The 18,706-nt window shown below is 43.9% G+C and overlaps 1 long non-coding RNA gene across 1 annotated transcript in view; it reads right to left on the bottom strand.

Moving 5' to 3' along the window:
- The window catches only part of LOC146669031 (uncharacterized), a 119,185-nt gene extending 104,049 nt beyond the window's left edge, over nucleotides 1-15,136 (bottom strand). The window contains exon 1 of the long non-coding RNA XR_014911670.1: nucleotides 14,960-15,136. This is a non-coding gene — a long non-coding RNA (uncharacterized LOC146669031). The remainder of the gene's footprint in view (nucleotides 1-14,959) is intronic.
- Nucleotides 15,137-18,706: the final 3,570 nt, after the last annotated feature.

Genomic DNA, 18,706 nt, shown 5'->3' with positions numbered 1-18,706 from the left:
TGAAGCCTCATGAAGCACTGAAGCTTTTCATCCAATTGGTTCACCCCAACGCGAAGCTTCTTGAAGCTTCATTTGCTCTAGCAGGACACCTACTGGACGTAAAAATATTAGTTGGCATGAAGTTGAAGAGTGTGGCATTTTGCACACAGCCTGTAAATGTCAACAACAAAAGGAGTGTGTAAAACATCTACATTGTAGTGATGGCAGTATACTGTGTATAGTTATGCTGGCAGTATGGAAAATGATTATTTGCGGCAAAGTTCGAACCGCTTCCTGAACCAGTCACGTAGTACAGCCGGGCAGCGAGGCTTCGGACGTCATCATTTTCAGCTCCTCCCATAAATGAAGCAAGCCTCGATACGCGCTTCGCGGAAACGCCCCCTCCATTACTCGACACACGCTTCGAAGCCTCGATACAGAACGTCACATCACTAGTGTTCCGTTCCTGTCTCTGCGTCTCTCTGCCCCGCACCCCTTTTGTATGGTCTCAGGTTTGTCATTTAGTTCTCCCAGTTTAGGTTTCTTCAGTTGTTTTGTCATGCCTCATTGCCTGTTTTTGCCACTCCACCACTTGTAAATAAACACTCGTATCATCAGTTTGCTGCATTTTGGGTCCTCCTTTTCCTCCACACCACACGGCTCACTCCGCCAGCCGTGACAGTACGAGCCGACCAAACATGGACCCAGCAGCATCCGCTCCCTCCCAGGAGCCAGCAGCTAATCTCTGCTCACTCCTGGCTGCTGGACTCGCTTCACCCGCTGGCACAAGACTTCCTCCTTCACGAGCTGCACCTTCGCCCTCCAGCCGCTACCGCTTCCCAACCCAGCCCGGCGGTGAAGATTTTTCCCGGCCCGCCGGAGGTTTTGCCCGGCCCGCCGGAGGTTTTGCCCAGGAGGTAGCGATGATCGCGCCGTCGGCGCGTCGCCCCACAGCCGGGGATTAGGACTTCGGAACTGCCGGCTGTGGTGAGTGGAAAAGACACTCCGTCTGTTTCGCCAGCTCGAATGACTGTTTATTCCGGGGCTGTGTTTGTTGAGTCAGCTGCCCAGCCGGTAGCTTGGTTAGCTGCCCTGCAGCCGCTACCTCAGTTAGCCACTCAATCGTCACCTCCATTACAGTCACAGCCAGACCTATTAGACACTTTGTTACAATCCATAGCCCAGTCAATAGCTCAGTTGGGAAGAGACTCATCAGCCTTATTATCAGCTCAGGGGTCATCGTCACCTACTCCTCCGGTACTACAAGTTGAGTCCATCCAACCTGAAAAGCATTGTTTGTGACCTGTTCATGTCAAGCAGAGAGACACACCACATAATGCAGTAGTCAGTCCACAACAGCTGGCCAGTTCAGAGACTGTGACGCACTCCAGGGCCTCTCCAGAGGCTGGGTTTCAGCCCCCAGCCGACTCTGGACCCCTGGAGGTTAAGAAGCCAGCTGAGGACTGCATCTGGCTGTTGCTGCCTGAGCTGAGTCAATGCTCTGTGCAGCCGCAGTCTGCTTTGTGTTCGCCAGAGGCGCGTGTGCCTGCTGGTTCCGACCCGTTCCTGCCAGAGGCCCGTGTGCCTGCTGGTTTTGTCCTGTGTGTTCCAGGGGCCCCGGTGCCCACTGGTCCAGAGACTGTTTTCGCTGGAGGGCCCGAGGAGCCCGTCCAGCCCCAAGACTCGTCGGCTGGAGGGCCCGAGGAGCCCGTCCAGCCCCAAGACTCGTCAGCTGGTGGTTCAGGGGAACCTAGCCAGCTTCCTCACTCGTCGGCTGGAGGGCCCGAGGAGCCCATCCAGCCCCAAGACTCGTCGGCTGGAGGGCCCGAGGAGCCCGTCCAGCCCCAAGACTCGTCAGCTGGAGGGCCCGAGGAGCCCGTCCAGCTGCCTGCTGCAGCTTCATCATCTTCGCCTGGCCCGGCTCCATCATCATCATCTTCGCCTGGCCCGGCTCCATTATCATCATCATCTTCGCCTGGCCCGGCTCCAGCATCATCATCATCTTCGCCTGGCCCGGCTCCAGCCTCCGCTTCTGCCTCGCCTGGCCCGGCCTCTGCTTCGGTCTTGTCTGGTGCTGCGAAGGCCACGCCACCTTCGGGTCCCGAACTGCCGCCTCGACATCGGCGGTCATCTGCCAGGCCGCTGGTGGAGCGTCATCGTCAATATGGACAACCTCCTAGGCGCCGCCACTGCCTTCCGCGCGGTCGGCCTCCAGACTTGTGTCATCGCCGCCGTTGCTGTCCGTGCGGTCGGCCGCCTGAACTTTGTCCCCGTTGCTGTCCGCATGGTCGGCCGCCTGACCGGTTTCACCGCCGCTGCCGTGTGCACGGTCGGCCCCCTGAACTGCCTCCCCTCCGCCACCGCTGCCTTCCGCTCGGTCGGCTTTCGGAGCTGTGTCGCCGACGTGGCCGGCCTCAGAAGATGAACTGTCTTGGACTTCCGGGGTGTCAGCCTCCGGGCCGGCCTCCTGAACTGTGTTTTTGTTCTCGTACTCCAGCATGTGTGTTTTTGTGTTGGACAATTCCCTCGATTCGCTGGAGCTTGCTTTGTGCAGTGTTTGTCATTTAGTTCTCCCAGTTTAGGTTTCTTCAGTTGTTTTGTCATGCCTCATTGCCTGTTTTTGCCACTCCACCACTTGTAAATAAACACTCGTATCATCAGTTTGCTGCATTTTGGGTCCTCCTTTTCCTCCAAACCACACGGCTCACTCCGCCAGCCGTGACAACAAGTTCATGAGCATTTTCCCTTTCCAGTTCACAATTCTACCGACAGGTCAACAATATGTGTAAGAAAATTGACCTAATATAAGATTATTTATCAACCTACCTGTCCAGCTGTCCAGTGATTAATAGAATAAGTACATGGAGGCAGGATCTCACAGCAGAACCATACCCCATAATGTGTTGTACATTATTATATGTAAATTATATGTATTTTTCATCAACCAACATCAAAAAGTTACAAACAAAGAAAGTTTAGTGATCAAATAATGAAGCAGTACACTTTAATTTGCAGATTCAAGCTGTTCTTCATATCTTTGGCCACCAGATGTCATCAGACATGACTGAAAAGCTTTGAGTAGTGAATTCTTTTTTAAGACAAACTTCAATGCTTCAGAAAGCTTTGTTTCGCCATCACTAGCAGTAGTGATGTGATCCCTGCTTTTTGTTGGTGGTTGAATTCATTCACACAGACACCCTGGAAAACATGCTTCACACACACACACACACACACACCTGTGTATTTATGTCTTGTGAGGGACATCTCATTGACACAATGCTTCCCCTAGCCGCTTCCCCTAACCCTAACCATCAAAAATGAATGCCTAGCACTGACCCTTACCCTAAACCTAACCATAACGTAATGGTACTGACCAGTGGCGGAGCGGGGGGGTGGCTTACTGGGCTTAAGCCCGGGTTGTTTTGTCAGAAGCCCGGGGTCTTTTGGAGTGTAATTTGTTTCATAGTTAGATGCCTGGCTGACAACTGTATAAAACAAAAAGTACACACAATATTCGAAGCACATAGTGCACACTGTGGGAATTTACGACTGTGCGTAAATCCCCCCTGATATTGGTATGATCCGAGCTCAGAATCAGAATCAGAATCAGAATGGGTTTATTGCCAGATGTTGAGGTTTACAACATTAGGAAATTGCTGCGGTGCTTCAGTGCAGACAATAAGAATTAAAGTGCTATGTAGAAAGAAAGATATGTGCATGAGATATACATGAGATATATACATGAGAATAAGAATTATGAGTGCTACGTAGAAAGATATATACATGAGTGCAGGTGGTGATCAGTGCCAAACATGAAATGATGCAGTGAACACAGCGTAGGGTCATGTGTTAGTGGCGGGGACAGTCATGTGGTTATTGTTCATGTGTCCAACAGCAGAGGGGAAGAAACTGTTCTTGTGGCGAGAGGTTCTGGTGCGAATGGACCGGAGCCTCCTGCCTGAGGGGAGCAGGTCAAACAGACTGTGTCCAGGGTGAGAAGGGTCAGCTGAGATCCGGGCTGCACGCCGCAGTGTCCTGGAGGTGTACAGGTCCTGCAGAGATGGGAGTCTGCAGCCAATCACCTTCTCAGCAGAGCGCACAACACGCTGCAGTCTCTGTTTGTCCCTGATGGTGGCTCCAGCGTACCACACGGTGATGGAGGAGGTGAGGATGGACTGGATGATTGCAGTGTAGAATTGCATCATCGTCCGTGTTGGCAGGTTGAATTTCTTCAGCTGCCTCAGGAAGTACATCCTCTGCTGGGCTTTCTTGATGACGGAGGTGATGGTGGGCTCCCACTTCAGGTCCTGGGTGATGGTGGTACCCAGGAAGCGGAATGAGTCCACAGAGGTGATGGGGGTGTCAGTCAGGATGATGGGGGGAGTGGGGCTGTGTGCTTCCTGAAGTCCACAATAATCTCCACTGTCTTCTGGGCATTCAGCACCAGGTTGTTGTGGCTGCACCAAGACACCAGACGTTCAACCTCCCTCCTGTAGGCAGACTCGTCCCCGTCCGAGATGAGTCCAATAACGGTGGTGTCATCTGCAAACTTGATTAGCTTGACAGACTGGTGGGTGGAGGTGCAGCAGTTGGTGTACAGGGAGAAGAGCAGAGGAGAAAGAACACAGCCCTGAGGGGAGCCGGTGCTGATGGTCCGGGAGTCCGAGACATTCTTTCCCAGCCTCACATGCTGCTTCCTGTCCGTCAGGAAGTCAGTGATCCACCGGCAGATGGGATCAGGCACATTCATCTGGGAAAGCTTGCCTCGGAGATGGTCTGGAAGGATGGTGTTGAAGGCAGAGCTGAAGTCCACAAACAGGATCCTGGCGTAGGTTCCTGGGGAGTCCAGATGCTGCAGGATGAAGTGTAGGGCCATGTTGATGGCGTCGTCTACAGACCTGTTGGCTCTATATGCAAACTGCAGGGGGTCCAGGAGGGGGGCCGTGAGGGTCTTGAGATGGGAGAGAACTAGGCGCTCAAATGACTTCATGACCACAGATGTCAGAGCCACGGGTCTGTAGTCATTTAGTCCAGTGATCCTAGGTTTCTTGGGGACAGGGATTATGGTAGAGGACTTGAAGCAGGCAGGCACATGACATGCCTGCAGTGAGGAGTTGAAGATGCCAGAAAACACTGGGGCCAGCTCGTTTGCACAGTGTCTGAGGGTGGCAGGAGACACACCGTCTGGGCCGGGAGCTTTCCGAGCATTCAGACTCCTAAACTGCTTCCTCACATCTGCTTCATGAATATGAAGAGTTGTGGTCGGAGGAGGTGGTGTGAAATCCTCTTTTGTGTGGGGTGAGGGGGCGGGTGTTGCAGGTGAACAGTTTGAAGGTGGTGATGGCTCTATGGAGGGGGGAGAGGTGGGGGAATGAGTGTCCAAAGTGCCTCTATTGTTGGGGTCGTTGGAGGTGTGAAGGCTGCCTGATGGCTCGTCAAAACGGCAGTGCCCCTCTCAGGCACTAAGCGACTGAGAGAGGGGGCGGGGCAGCTGCTGCCTGTGAGTGCGCTGTTGGAGAAACGCAGCCAGCCATACTAAGGAGAGCTTAAGTTTGACCAGGTACCAAAGCAAATCATTCGTACCGTACAAATAATGTAAATATGACGGTGCATCACGAAAGATTGATATCAAACTGATCACTTGACCCATACTACGTTACTCGCTCTTCAAGTGAATCAACAAATGGCAAAATGAAAAGCCGAACAACAACAAAGCTGTTTCTTTAGAGAGTCTCAGCTTACATGTGTTTATTTCATATTTTCAGTTGTTACCCTCCACGACTAAATAAATCGGTTTCAGTAATGCACTGATATACAAGAATGGACATAAGGAGCTTCTTTCAAAGAAAAAACTCTGGTAGTATTTTATATATTATGCTTTGTATGTTGTTCAGTATATTTCTATGCAAAACAAGAGGAACTTCAATACACAGCAGTATATTCACAGCTGAAACCAGATATTTACACTTTATGGAAAACACAAGAACATTTTCTTACTGCACAACATCAATTTAGAGTAAACTTGTTTTGTTTTGGAAAAATAAATATTGAAATATCTTTTGAATTAGTTAAATGTCAGAATAAAGAGACAGAGCTTCTATCTTTATCACTTTCATGTAGGAGTACATATACACTAAGTTTATTGTTAATTAATAAGAAAACTGCAGACGATTCCATTCTGAGCTGAAGAAGCTTCTGATAGGTTAGTAGAGTCCATGTGAGTAAACTGGTGGCACAGCTGTGGATGCATATAAGGCAAAACACAGAGCCTGTTTCTGTGACATGGGAACATCAAGAGATGTCAACCAAAACACCAGGAAAAGAACTGTGGAGCTCCATAAGTGTGGCTCAAGTTTGAATACAATTTGGTGCCATTTACAATTAAGAAATACAGACAGTTTATCTCTTTACTTTACTTTAATTTAACAAATATCTTTTTATATTCATCAATCTAAAAAATAAACATTTACTCTGATTTGATATTACAATTAAAAAAGTGTTTTTATCTGAAGAGTTTGTAAATATCTGGTTTCAACTGTATATGTGATGATGTTGGTGTTTGGCTTGATTGTCAGCACAGAGAGAGAGAGGAGCAGAGAGGGAGAGAGAGGGAGAGAGAGAGACAGAGAGGGAGAGAGAGAGAGAGGAGCAGAGAGAGAGAGAGAGAGAGAGAGAGAGAGAGAGAGAGAGAGAGAGAGAGGAACAGATATGAACAAGAGCAGGTGAGACACACATGTTAGTCAAATGGTTGTTTACCAAAAGTATCACCGTATCACAGGTCCTCATGTATCTCGTAGTGTTTCTTTTTGGGTTTGTTATTTTTCAAATTCTACATTTATTAAGTCCTGCAGGCTTGTTTGCACAACAAGGCTGAATAATTATATAAACTTTTCTGAATCTAAATATTGTACTTTGGTAGAATTAAAATAAGTGTAGTGCAGGTCTATGATGATTTTTAGTGCTACTATCATCTAGTTCTGATTCTTGTTCTGTCTTGGTTAAGTCCTCAGTAGTCCTGATTTTGAACTGTTGTAGTCCTGTTTTAATTCTGGATCAGTTCTGGGTCTGGTTGAATTGGGGTTTAGTCCTCGTGTCTTGATACAGCCCCGACTTTGTTCTGCCTTGCTGCTTAATTAAAAAACTAGTTTAAGGTGTCCTGCACATGTGATATATATTTTTTTCCTATATGAAGTCATTCTTTTTTGAACAAAACTCAAAACACAGCCTATTAATCTTTCAGTCACACCCCCCCGAATCCCACATGCATACTACCCTTTAGGGCTAACTGACACTGACACTAAAACCACATTTTGAGTCTCAAAATTGCCTTCAAACTCATGGGGTCCCCATGAGGGCTGTTTGTCCCCACAAGTGTAATAAACTATCAACTACCGTCCACACACACATATACTTTTAAACCTTGCCACATGGGGACCTTGATGTTCACCTGAAAAAAATGGGACCCGCGGGGACCTCAGTTTTTTTTGGTGAAATACAGGATTGGCTATACCTCAGTCCTTTTTCTAGAACTTTTTGGATGCCAGAAACTACGTGCTCAATGGCATTTCTGAAGTTTTTAAAAAAAAAATTTCAGTCAGGTTTTATTATTCCGGTGGGGACTTCAATATTACACCATACATAAACCACCACCAGATGGCACTATACAGACTTTCTTTTGAGGATGTATTAATATGCATGTGGTCAGCATTAAAGATTAGGTTTTTAAAATCAAATATAACAATATAGTGATTGCATTTATGCTTTATTTATACTCTTTAAAGAAGTTTTATATTGCATTAGTTATTATTTTCATATTATTATTGATATATGCATACTTATTGCTACTCCATCAAAAAACATATAAATTATTTTAAGGTAAAACCATCTTTTAACATTTAGCTACTGTAAAATTTGTATGACAGATACACATCAGACACTGGTAAATGCCGTATCACTTTTAGGTCAGCATGTCATGTCTATACATCAGGTAACAAACAGTCTCTAGTATTTGCAACCAGGATAAATATGAAGCCTCACAAGCCTTCTCTTACGTGGTTGAACGTCTACTTCCTGATGGATACTGGAGTATGAGTGCTTCCTGAAAAATAACAAACAGAAAATCATTTTCATAGTTTTTGTTATAATATACATTTTTAACCAGGAGATGCTCTAACAGTATGTCATACTTTCCCTTCAGACTCCAAACTAAGAGATCATTCAGATTGAAACTGGAGCTTCCAGTGAACATCTGCCACTTATCCCTGTATGCATATCTTAAAATCATGCCTGTAACTTGAAGGAATCCTTATTCAGTTTAATTTGCTACAGTTCATATTGTATTAGTGCAGGCCTGGTGTTGCTGCATTATATCACCCAGATCCACTTGAGACTAACAGATTTGGAGAAGGACAGAAAACATCATATGAACTCGATAAATAGAGGATAGATTTTAAAGTTTCTCAATTTCAAGGTTACCTTTTGTTCCAAACAAATGCTTGAAGGAAGCATGAGCAGAAGCAGGCGATCTGGCAGATACTGCAACCGGTTGGAGGTGAGGGGAGGAAGACAGGACAAATACATGTGGAAGAGAGCCAAAGATTAGAAAAAGTGGCATTTCCTGTGAAAACGCAGTGTGAATGCCGTGTAGTGGAATCTGAAAACAGCAGAAGGAGAACCATCTGCTGAAAATACTTTGTAGAAACTGAAGTCGTTGCTGAAAACTGTCGTATTTGAAAGGGTACACTAAACAATGTCAATAAAGCACACTGAGTGCAAGCAGAGAAGATGTGTCACAACAGCCACAGGTAGGACTCGAAACTGCACCCCCAGGTCTCAAAGCAGCTGCTCATCTCACTGAGCCAAACTAGTTACTGTCCCAAACGCCGATATGGTGAGAGAAAAAATGTGCAGGGTCCCGAAGAAGCTGAATCGTGCTGAAAAGACGTGAAGAAGCAGAACTGTATGCTTAAAACGGGTGAAAAAGCTGCAATTCTGCCTAAAGAACAGAAGAGGCTGAAATTTGTGCAGAAAAGAGGTGAAAAAGCTGAACTTTCTCCTAAAAAAAGAGGTGAAAAAGCTGAACTTTCTGCTGAGAAGAGCAGAACTTGAACTTACTGCTGAAAATAGGTGAAGAAATTGAAGAGGGGCAACGAAACTGAAGTTGTTGCTGAAAACTGCTGAAGAAAATTCTGAATGTTGCAGAAACCTCTAAAATATTCTGATACTATTGCCCAATTAGAAAATTACAGCATGGGATACTATAATGTTGAATTAATTATTTATTGAATTATTCCACAGACAATTATGACATCTATGTTAATAAAAAGCAAAAAATATTTTTAAAATCTTGCATTCTCAGTGCAACATAAACATGTGGTTCTTTTTCTTCCTCATATTATCTTTTAACTTTGGCATTTTAGTTGACTTAAGGCCTGATTCATGTTCACATGTAGCCTGCTAATTAGCTGCTACTCATCTGCTAGTAGCTAACATGTCCTAGCAAGCCTTGTGAAAATCCAGTAGGTTTTAGTAGTTATTTTTAATGTTATGACAAATAGTAGGAAGTGAGCTTAGCAATACAATATCTTATTAAAAGCAGAGTAAAATAACTTAAAACTTACCATTTCTGGAGATTGCACAGCTAACATGCTGCATGCGCGTACTTCATGTGTCTTTCCCCTTTTGACAAGAGCATGCGTGCAATTTGAAAAAAGGAGCACTGGATTTATCACACAGCACACCCTGAGTTAACTACAGGAGGACTTGAGGAGAGTGAATCATCATGAAAAGTCAGGTTCTGTGTGTATAATCAACTGTTAGTTCGTTTTTGAACAGAGGTGAAGAGTTGAGGAGGAGACCTAGAACTTTGAACTGTGTGTATAATCAATAGAATAGAATAGAATAGAATAGAATAGAATAGAATAGAATAGAATAGAATAGAATATTCTTTATTGTCATTGTCACAAGTACAATGAAATTGAAAGATGTCTCCGGTCAGTGCAACATCACGAAAGATAAATACTTAAAAACTATAATAGATATGATATAAAAGATAGAAATACATATAAAATACAGTGTTCTCATACAGTAAATACACCCAAGCAATCCAGGCCTAAGGCCCCATACAGACACTCAACATACGACCTAGTTGATATATCACTCAAACAATCAATCACTCAGTCAATTTGTTAGCGCATCCAACAAAACATGTCTGAAAGCATTCCAACATCAAGGGCACAAATGACAACAGGGGCAATGAAAGTCATCTGCTTTTAGTAGCATTGAGACATGATATTGCAATTGGGTAGAAACTGTGTTTGAGTCTGTTAGTCCTTGTGTATGTTGTTCTATACCGTTTACCTGAAGGCAGCAGTTCGAACATGGAGTGTCCAGGGTGTGAGGTGTCCTTTATGATGTTATGGGCTCTTTTGAGGCAGCGGGAACTGTGTAGGTCTTTCAGTTTGAGGAGTGGGCAGCCGATTGTCCTTTGGGCAGCGTTGATTACTCCCTGGAGTGCTTTCCTCTGAGCCACTGTGCAGCTAGCGTACCATATGCCTATGCAGTACGTTAGTATGCTTTCGATGGAGGCTCTGTAGAAAGACAACAGCAGTCTCTGTGTGATGTTGTTCTTCCTAAGCACTCTCAGAAAGTACAGTCTCTGTTGTGTCTTTTTCAGTAGCTCAGAGGTATTCACACTCCAGGATAGGTTTCCCTCTATGCTGACTCCCAAGAAGCGGAAGTCTGCCACCCTCTCCACATAGTCGTCGTTGATGATTAGTGGTTGGATTTCTGTCTTGTGTCTTCTGTAGTCAATTATGAGTTCTTTGGTCTTTTTCGTGTTTAGGAGAAGGTTGTTATCCTTGCACCATGAAGACAGCCGCTCCACCTCATCTCTGTAGGCAGACTCATCTCCCCCAGATATGAGCCCCACCACAGTAGTGTCATCTGCGAACTTTACAATGGTGTTGCTCTGGTGGGCGGGGGTGCAGTCGTGTGTATAAAGCGAGTAGAGCAGTGGACTAAGCACGCAGCCCTGTGGCGACCCAGTGCTTAGATTTAGGGCTGGAGATGTGTAACGTCCCACTCTCACTCTCTGTCTGCGGTCGGTGAGGAAGCTATTGATCCACTTGCAGGTGCTGTGAGGAAGCCCTAGGTCTTTTAGCTTGGCGTCCAGTTTGTATGGAAGAATGGTATTAAAACCGAGCTATAATCCACAAAGAGCATACGCACATAGCTTCCTTGCCTCTCCAGATGTGTTAATGCTACATTGAGTGCTGTTGCTATGGCGTCCTCTGTCGATCGGTTTGCTCTGTAGGCAAACTGGTGTGGGTCAAGGCTGCTGGGTAGGGCTGCTGTGATGTGGTAACGCACAAGTTTCTCAAAGCACTTCATCACCACCGGGGTTAGTGCCACTGGTCTATAGTCATTTAGGCTAGAGATATGAGGTTTCTTGGGCAAGGGTATTATGGTGGAGGACTTGAGGCAGGGTGGGACGTTTGACTGTTCAAGGGATTGGTTAAAAATCCTGGTGAAAATATAGGCAAGCTGGTCTGCGCAGTCTCTCAGCACACGTCCTGGTACACCATCTGGGCCGGCTGCCTTCCTCGGGTTAACAGCCTGCAGGGTGCGCCTCACTTCATGCTCCTCCAGAGTGATGATGGTACTGCTGCTGTGGGCTGTATGGTGTAGCTGTTCCTCTGAGGCATAGGGTGCAGTGACCTCAAAGCGTGTGAAGAAGATGTTCAGCTCCTCTGCCAATGCTGGGTCACCTTCAGCCATACCTGATTTGGACTTGTAGTTTGTCAGCTGCTGGACACCCTGCCACACCAGCCGGCTGTTCTTACTCTCCAGGTGGTTCTCGATCTTCTTCCTATAGTCCGCCTTGGCCTTCTTAATGCCTTTTTTCAGGTTGGCTCTAGCCCTGCTGTAGCTCTCCCTGCTTCCGGACCTGAAGGCGCTGTTCCTCTCTTTTAACAGCTGCTGGACTTCCCGGGTCATCCATGGCTTTTGGTTGGTGTAAACCCAGATCTGCTTGTCTACTGTGACAGTGTCTATACAGTGTTTGATGTAACAGAGGACACTGTTTGTGAACATTTCCAGATCTTGATGTTGGAAGATATTCCAGTGTGTGAACAGAGGGGAGGAGTTCACTGAATTTGATGATAAAATATCAGAAACAGATCAACTGTTTTAAACCAATCAAGTCTTTTTAAATGATCCAAGCACCAGTAGGGAAACGTACGGTTACCTTAGTTAATTTCCATCATACTTAGGATCTAATGTATCGGATACATTTCAAAATTTTTAGAAGGATTTAATGGTATATAGATACCATGGGATCATGACAGTCAGTTAAATTATACATGTACCAATGATTTTATAAATAATCTAACATCTGCCATTGTTTCAGGTTTTAACAAAAGAAAATACGACCTAGAAATAGATAAAACTGCAATTGAATATGTATTATGTCTTTATTAGAAAAGACAAAACAACTCCTGCTGGTAGAAAGTCACTCTTCATTGCAATCTTTCAAATAAAGCTGTGTTCAGCAAAGAGTTCAGAGTCTACACAGTGTTTTCAGGAGATAGTACTCCTTCTGCTGTTTTCATATTCCACTACACTGCATTGACGCTGCATTTTCGCAGGAAATGCAATTTTTTTTAGTTGCATCTGTTTTTATAGATGAATTGTGGAAACTGTGGTGAAGTGCTCTTTGGGCTGGTTTTCAGCTTTGCTTCTCTTCGTACTTGAATCCTGAAACTCGGGTGTTATGTATATCCTCATTAGGACAGAGTTTTTTAAAAAAAAAAAGTATATTTCCTGATTCAAAACACTGTAAAAACATAACCTAAAAATGCAATAGCAGTCATCTCACCCCAGACAAGCTGATTTAACATGAAAATATTGTATGAAAGTGTGCCAGGAGATATGCAACAAGGAAATCAAAAGTAATTCAGCTAGGCATAACATGCCCATACAGTGTGCGTATTGTGCATTGTCACTGCTGAAAAAGCCACATAAATAAATACATAAAATACAAAATATGTACCGTGATCACTAGGGATGGGTATCGAAAACCGGTTCTTGTTGGAATTGTTTGCCATTTTTACAAACAATTTCCTTATCGATTCCAGTCGCCCCGAATGACGTCACCACATTGCGGAGCGTCATTTACCTGGCAGGAAACACGGCGGCTCAAACGCTCAAAAGTTTGGTTATACTTTACGAGAACGGATGACAACAGGGCAACTTGCAATACTTGCAAAGTAGATATTTCATTCAAGGGAGGAAACACTACGAATTTGCAAAAGCATTTGCTCACAAAACACGCGATGACCTTAAATGAATGTCGTGTTTTTAATTCCGCTCCGGACTCGTGAATCTCAACCCAGCAGCAGCGGTAACGTTCGCACGTCCTCTCCCGTTAATGCGGCAGGTAAATAATCACCTAACAGTGCATATTATGTTAGCGCGATCTGCCTTATTACAAAACCTGCCATTACTGTGCATTTAGTGACCATGATGAGAGAGACAGAGGCTGTATCCCAATTCAGGGTCTGCAGCCTTAAAGGTTGCATTTTAAGGCCGATTACGTCACAGTGGCGCGCCGAAGGCCGTCCCAATTCAAAGGCTGCTCGAAATGCGGCCCTCAAATGCGTCCTTCATTTCCCTGAATTTTAAGGCTGTGGCGGTGTAGACTCCGTGGCCCAACATATCCCAGAATTCATAGCATGGCAGTCAGAAGCGGAGCAGCCGAAGAGTAAACTGTGAAAAGTAAGTACTGAATATGACGTCACTTATTTATGTGCAAATGTTTAATAATGAAGAACATTAAAACATTGCTGTTGGCCACATGTCGGCAAAGTTATGTGACATTAGTGATGTTTGTACTTTCAGCATTAACTTGGTTTTGAAGCCTTTACTTTTAAATATACGCCGTTCAATAGTCGACCTTAATCTGACAGAGACTCTGATGATTTTGTGGATAATTAAAGTCAGTCATATATCCACAAACACAACAAGCTGAAAGTCAGTGATGCTGCTCGGTTTGCAGTCCTGAATATCACGGCACAAGCAGGATTCACTGCACTGTTAATGTGAGCTATGTTATATTGCTGCCTCTGTTCGGTGGTGTCGAGCCAAACGGACTTTAACGTGTGTTTGAACGAGCTGACGGTTCACTCGTTAAGCTGAAAGAAAGATGCTTTAATCACAGCAGTCACACATGTGTCCACTGCACCATCTGGAACTCTTCTTGTTTACACTCGTAATAACACAAACACTAAATCCTGCTTCTCTGGTGCTGTTGTGTAGCAGTGTGTACACCTGAGACTGTCACCTGTCTGTCTGTCCTGCACTCTCTCTCTGTTTCTTTCTCTCTGATTGTGGAATAAAAGTATGAACATGTGTTTATAAGTTACACTTGTGTTTGAATCCTGCAGCTTATCACACATTTGATTTCCATGTGTGACGACTGCAAGTGTCCAGAGTGAGGACAGACTGAGGGACCCACTGCTGCACATCATCTGTGAGGCTTTGCACCCCTGATGATCCACCAGGACAAACTCAGCAGTGTGTGAGGAAGAGGAGGAGGAAGAGCCAGCAGCAGCTGACAGATGGAGAGAATAGACAGACTGTTCCCTGTTTGTGAAGGACTGCTAGGAAAGTTTAACATAACTGTCTGTGCTGAATCAGTCTTATTAGGTAATGTTCACATAATGTGATCATCCCAGTGTTTCCAGTGTGGGAGAAAGTACTCAGGGCCTTCAAGTTACACACTATGAAAGGCAGCAACAAGTTTAATGTTCAGAAACCTAAAGTCTGTATCAGCAGCAGAATGGAGCTAAAATAAATGTTTGTTTCAGTTCTATGAAGCTTTGAGTATTTTGGATCAGTAGCTGCTGTGTTTGTTGCATCATATTGCTGTAACTGTTTATATGCTTTATATATTCTGAGCTAAGTTGATCTATAGTGTTACATCATATTCTATAAGGATGTTATGTGTTTGTGTACTTTCTGCCCAGTTTGACCCATTTAGCAGACGTCAGCCTGTTTAAGGCTCTGATATCTATTCTGTGTGACTTACAGCAGTTATGACATGGTCTGATTTTCTCACCCAATAAAGGAATATTTCATATATCAGTCTACTCTTCATTCTATCAGACACAGTTATCACAGCTCCTACATTTTGTTTTTACACATGTATGTAAACATTGAGCCAAATTTAGTAATGCCAACATATTGGCATTACTGTGGTCGGCATGAAGCTGGACACTCTGGTGACAGTGGCAGAGAAAAGGACATTAAAGAAACTGATGGACATTATGAACAATGCTGGGCATCCTCTGCACACGGCCATAAACAATCAGAAGAGTCTGTTCAGTGACAGGTTGCTTCTCCCCAAGACAAGAACTAACAGACTTAAAAACTCCTTTGTCCCACACGCCATCAGACTGTTTAACTCCTCTCTGGAGGGGAGAGGGAGGGGAAACAGGAGGACAAAGGAGGGGGGAACAACTAAGCTGTAGTGCCTCTTCACCTCACTGTACAATACCTTGTGCAATACTTTTTGTAAATAGTCAACAGTGCAATAGACTCAATACTTGAAATGTGCAATTCACTTGTATTTTTATTTTTTATTCCTATTTATTCTATTTATCCCCTTTGTATATTTTATTTATATTTGTCTCTGTATTTATATATGTGTGTGTGTGTGTGTGTGTGTGTGTGTGTGTGTGTGTGTGTGTGTGTGTGTGTGTGTGTGTGTGTGTGTATATATATAACAATTCTGTAACTGTAACTTCGGTCGTTGCTGTGCTTTTTGGAAGTCGAATTTCCCAGAGGAACCCACCCGAGGGATTAATAAAGTTCTATCTTATCTTATCTTATCTTATATTAATAGAACAATATTTGTCTCTTATATATAACACATCTGTATGTACACTGTCACAGATACTTGAGTGTCTTTGAGTGAAGATTTAAGGTGACAGGAAATATAAATAACTGCAACTTGAATCTTTACTGAAGCTCAGTGTTTGACACGGAGTTCAAACTCACTGCTGTAATAACTAATAATGATTAATATAATATTGTCCGTATTATATTTACATTACCAAAGTGATATGACTTTAGTCTCATTAACAACATTAGCGAATTATTATTTACCAGCTAATCTTAAATGACTGTTCAGCACAGAAATGAAGCCCAACAATCATGTTTTACAGTCCTGTGGTCTCAGCCTCAGATACTTATCAAATCACACAAAGCTCGTGTAGAAACAAACAAACAAATGAACAAAATATGTTCTCCTTCATTTCTGTCAACCACACGTTTCCAGCTATCATGGTTGCTAGGCAACCTGGGAAGCGCAACGGAGGCTAGACCGTCCCATTTCACAAGCCTCACACTTAGCGGTCTTTGAGTACGCGGACCTTGAGGCTGCGTACTTTAAGGCTGCAGACGCTGAATTGGGATACAGCCAGTGTCTGGCTCAGATGCTGGCAGTTCTCGCTGCAGTCTGCCGGTAGCGTCTCCTTTCAGGCCAGGATAGACGAACGTCACCGAGCAGTGACTCAGTTTGTGGTCAAAGGCTTGCACCCGTTTGCCACAGCAGATGATTTTCAGTAAGTGAATGTGTTTAATTGTAGGCAGGGACATTACTGGATATTCTTGTGTAATTGTTACAGAGTAATTCATGTTATACTTTGTTATTGCTACAGAAGAATATTTATTTTATTATTTTACATTTACAATGTGGACTGGGGACCCTGTGACGCCCCATTGAAGAGCCGTAGGCTGGATCTCTTAAGATCTCACTGTTGGGTTTCTAAGGCCATGTTACTCCTAAATTTCTATCTTGTTCAAAGAGAAGATATAAAACAAAGTTCTAAGCTAATCGACCTTAGTGTTCTCCTTTTTTAAAAAGAATCGATAAGAGAATCGAATCGTTAAACAGAATCAAAAATGGAATCGGAATCGTGAAAATCTTATCAATACCCATCCCTAGTGATCACTGATATCCATAGAAACCTGAATTTTCTAAATAAATAAATACATTTGAGCCTTCACGAGTAGCCTAATTTCAGAATGTTTTATGGTCAAGACCAAAAAATAAAATTTTTCAAGTCCAGTCCAGTGCAGCTACAGACAAGGTCGATAGAACTGCAGCAAGCACTGGGCAATTACCGTATTTTTGCGTATAAGGCGCACTGAAACAAAACAGTCTGATAAGTCAAACTTTACTCAGCTCATTCTTCTTGCTTCCTCCACTTTCGTACCATTGATTCATTAATGTTGAATTCTCTGGCAGCTGCTCTATTCCCATGGTGTTGCAGTATATTACTGACTTACCTCGTATTGTGGATGGATTATCTCAGTCAATCTCCTGACTGAAGTTTGGTCCGTTTACAGCATCCTGCCATGTGATTGTATTTGTCCCTAACCATCAGGAACCCTCACGTTAACTTTTATCAAGTGGAAAAAAGTTAGCGTTCATCCTCCAGCTTCACTGTGATTATGTTATGCTAACATAGCTGTGTAGCTAGCCACCACGTAGCACATCATTATATACCAGCTAGCACAACTTCCAAGCACAACTAGAATTCATACATAAGGCGCACTGTCAATTTTTGAGAAAATTAAAGGATTTTAAGTGCGCCTTATAGTGCGAAAAATACAGTAACTTCATGCAAGCGTACAGTCTAAAGGGGAAACAAAGGTTATGGTGACACAGGGCGACTGTGGATCAGGTGTGTGTGTGTGTGTGTGTGTGTGTGTGTGTGTGTGTGTGTGTGTGTGTGTGTGTGTGTGTGTGTGTGTGTGTGTTTTTGCAGAGAACTCAGGACTAACTAACCACTCAAATGTACACAAAATATTCCTCAATAACTGATACTGAAAATGTAACTAATGTAACTAAGATTTGCACTAAAATCTGAAAAGTTCAAATATTATGTGAGAGATTTAGAGACAGGCAGAACAGAGTGCGTATCGGTGTGTGGGAGGATGAGTACCACAAAATGATTTTGTTGCATTATCCATATTCGTTTGTATGGGCAGTAGCAAAGAGTTCTACTAACCATTTTGGTAGAAAATACTCTACTCTGTGTAGAATCAGGTGAGCAGGTAATTAAAAATGCAATCTCTCTATCAGCAGAAACATCAGCAAACACTGCCCGAGTGCAGTTTGTGTGTGTGTGTCACTAGCTGTATTTCCAGGGAGAGAAAAATTTGCAAGATAACTTTACTCAAAGATGTTTGAAGTAAATGCCAACTTTATACTGTCTAGTACAGTCATTCTCAAACAGGCCACGGGAAGTCTAAGATTTTTTTTTAAAGATAACATAATTATATATGTCACGGGCAGTGTTGCCAACTTAGTGACTTTGTCGCTATATTTAGCGAGTTTTCAGACCCCCTTAGCGACTTTTTTTCTAAAAAGCGACTAGCAACAAATCTGGCAACTTTTTCTGGTGTTATTGGAGACTTATTTATGATGACTTTTTGACATGAAAGCGTCTATCGCTCTTTCGGTGCGTACATGCGATAGAAGAGACCAGAGAGTCAGGTTTACATGTAGAGTCAATGAAGGAGCACAATGAAGCACGGCTGAAGGTCCTGCGACAAATCAGAAGCAGATTTGCATCGCGAAAAGGCTTTTCTGCCTTATTCGCGCAAACAATTAGCGCAACTGTTATGGCCCTGTCCATAATCTGTTTTGGTGGCTGTT

The sequence above is a fragment of the Rhamphochromis longiceps genome, linkage group LG5 (assembly GCF_057381845.1).
Source record: "Rhamphochromis longiceps isolate RC_006_pf linkage group LG5, R_longiceps_female_GT1.1, whole genome shotgun sequence".
Lineage (NCBI taxonomy): Eukaryota > Metazoa > Chordata > Actinopteri > Cichliformes > Cichlidae > Rhamphochromis > Rhamphochromis longiceps.
Note: the sequence above shows the minus strand (reverse complement) of the source record. Positions and strands in the feature narration are given on the sequence as shown.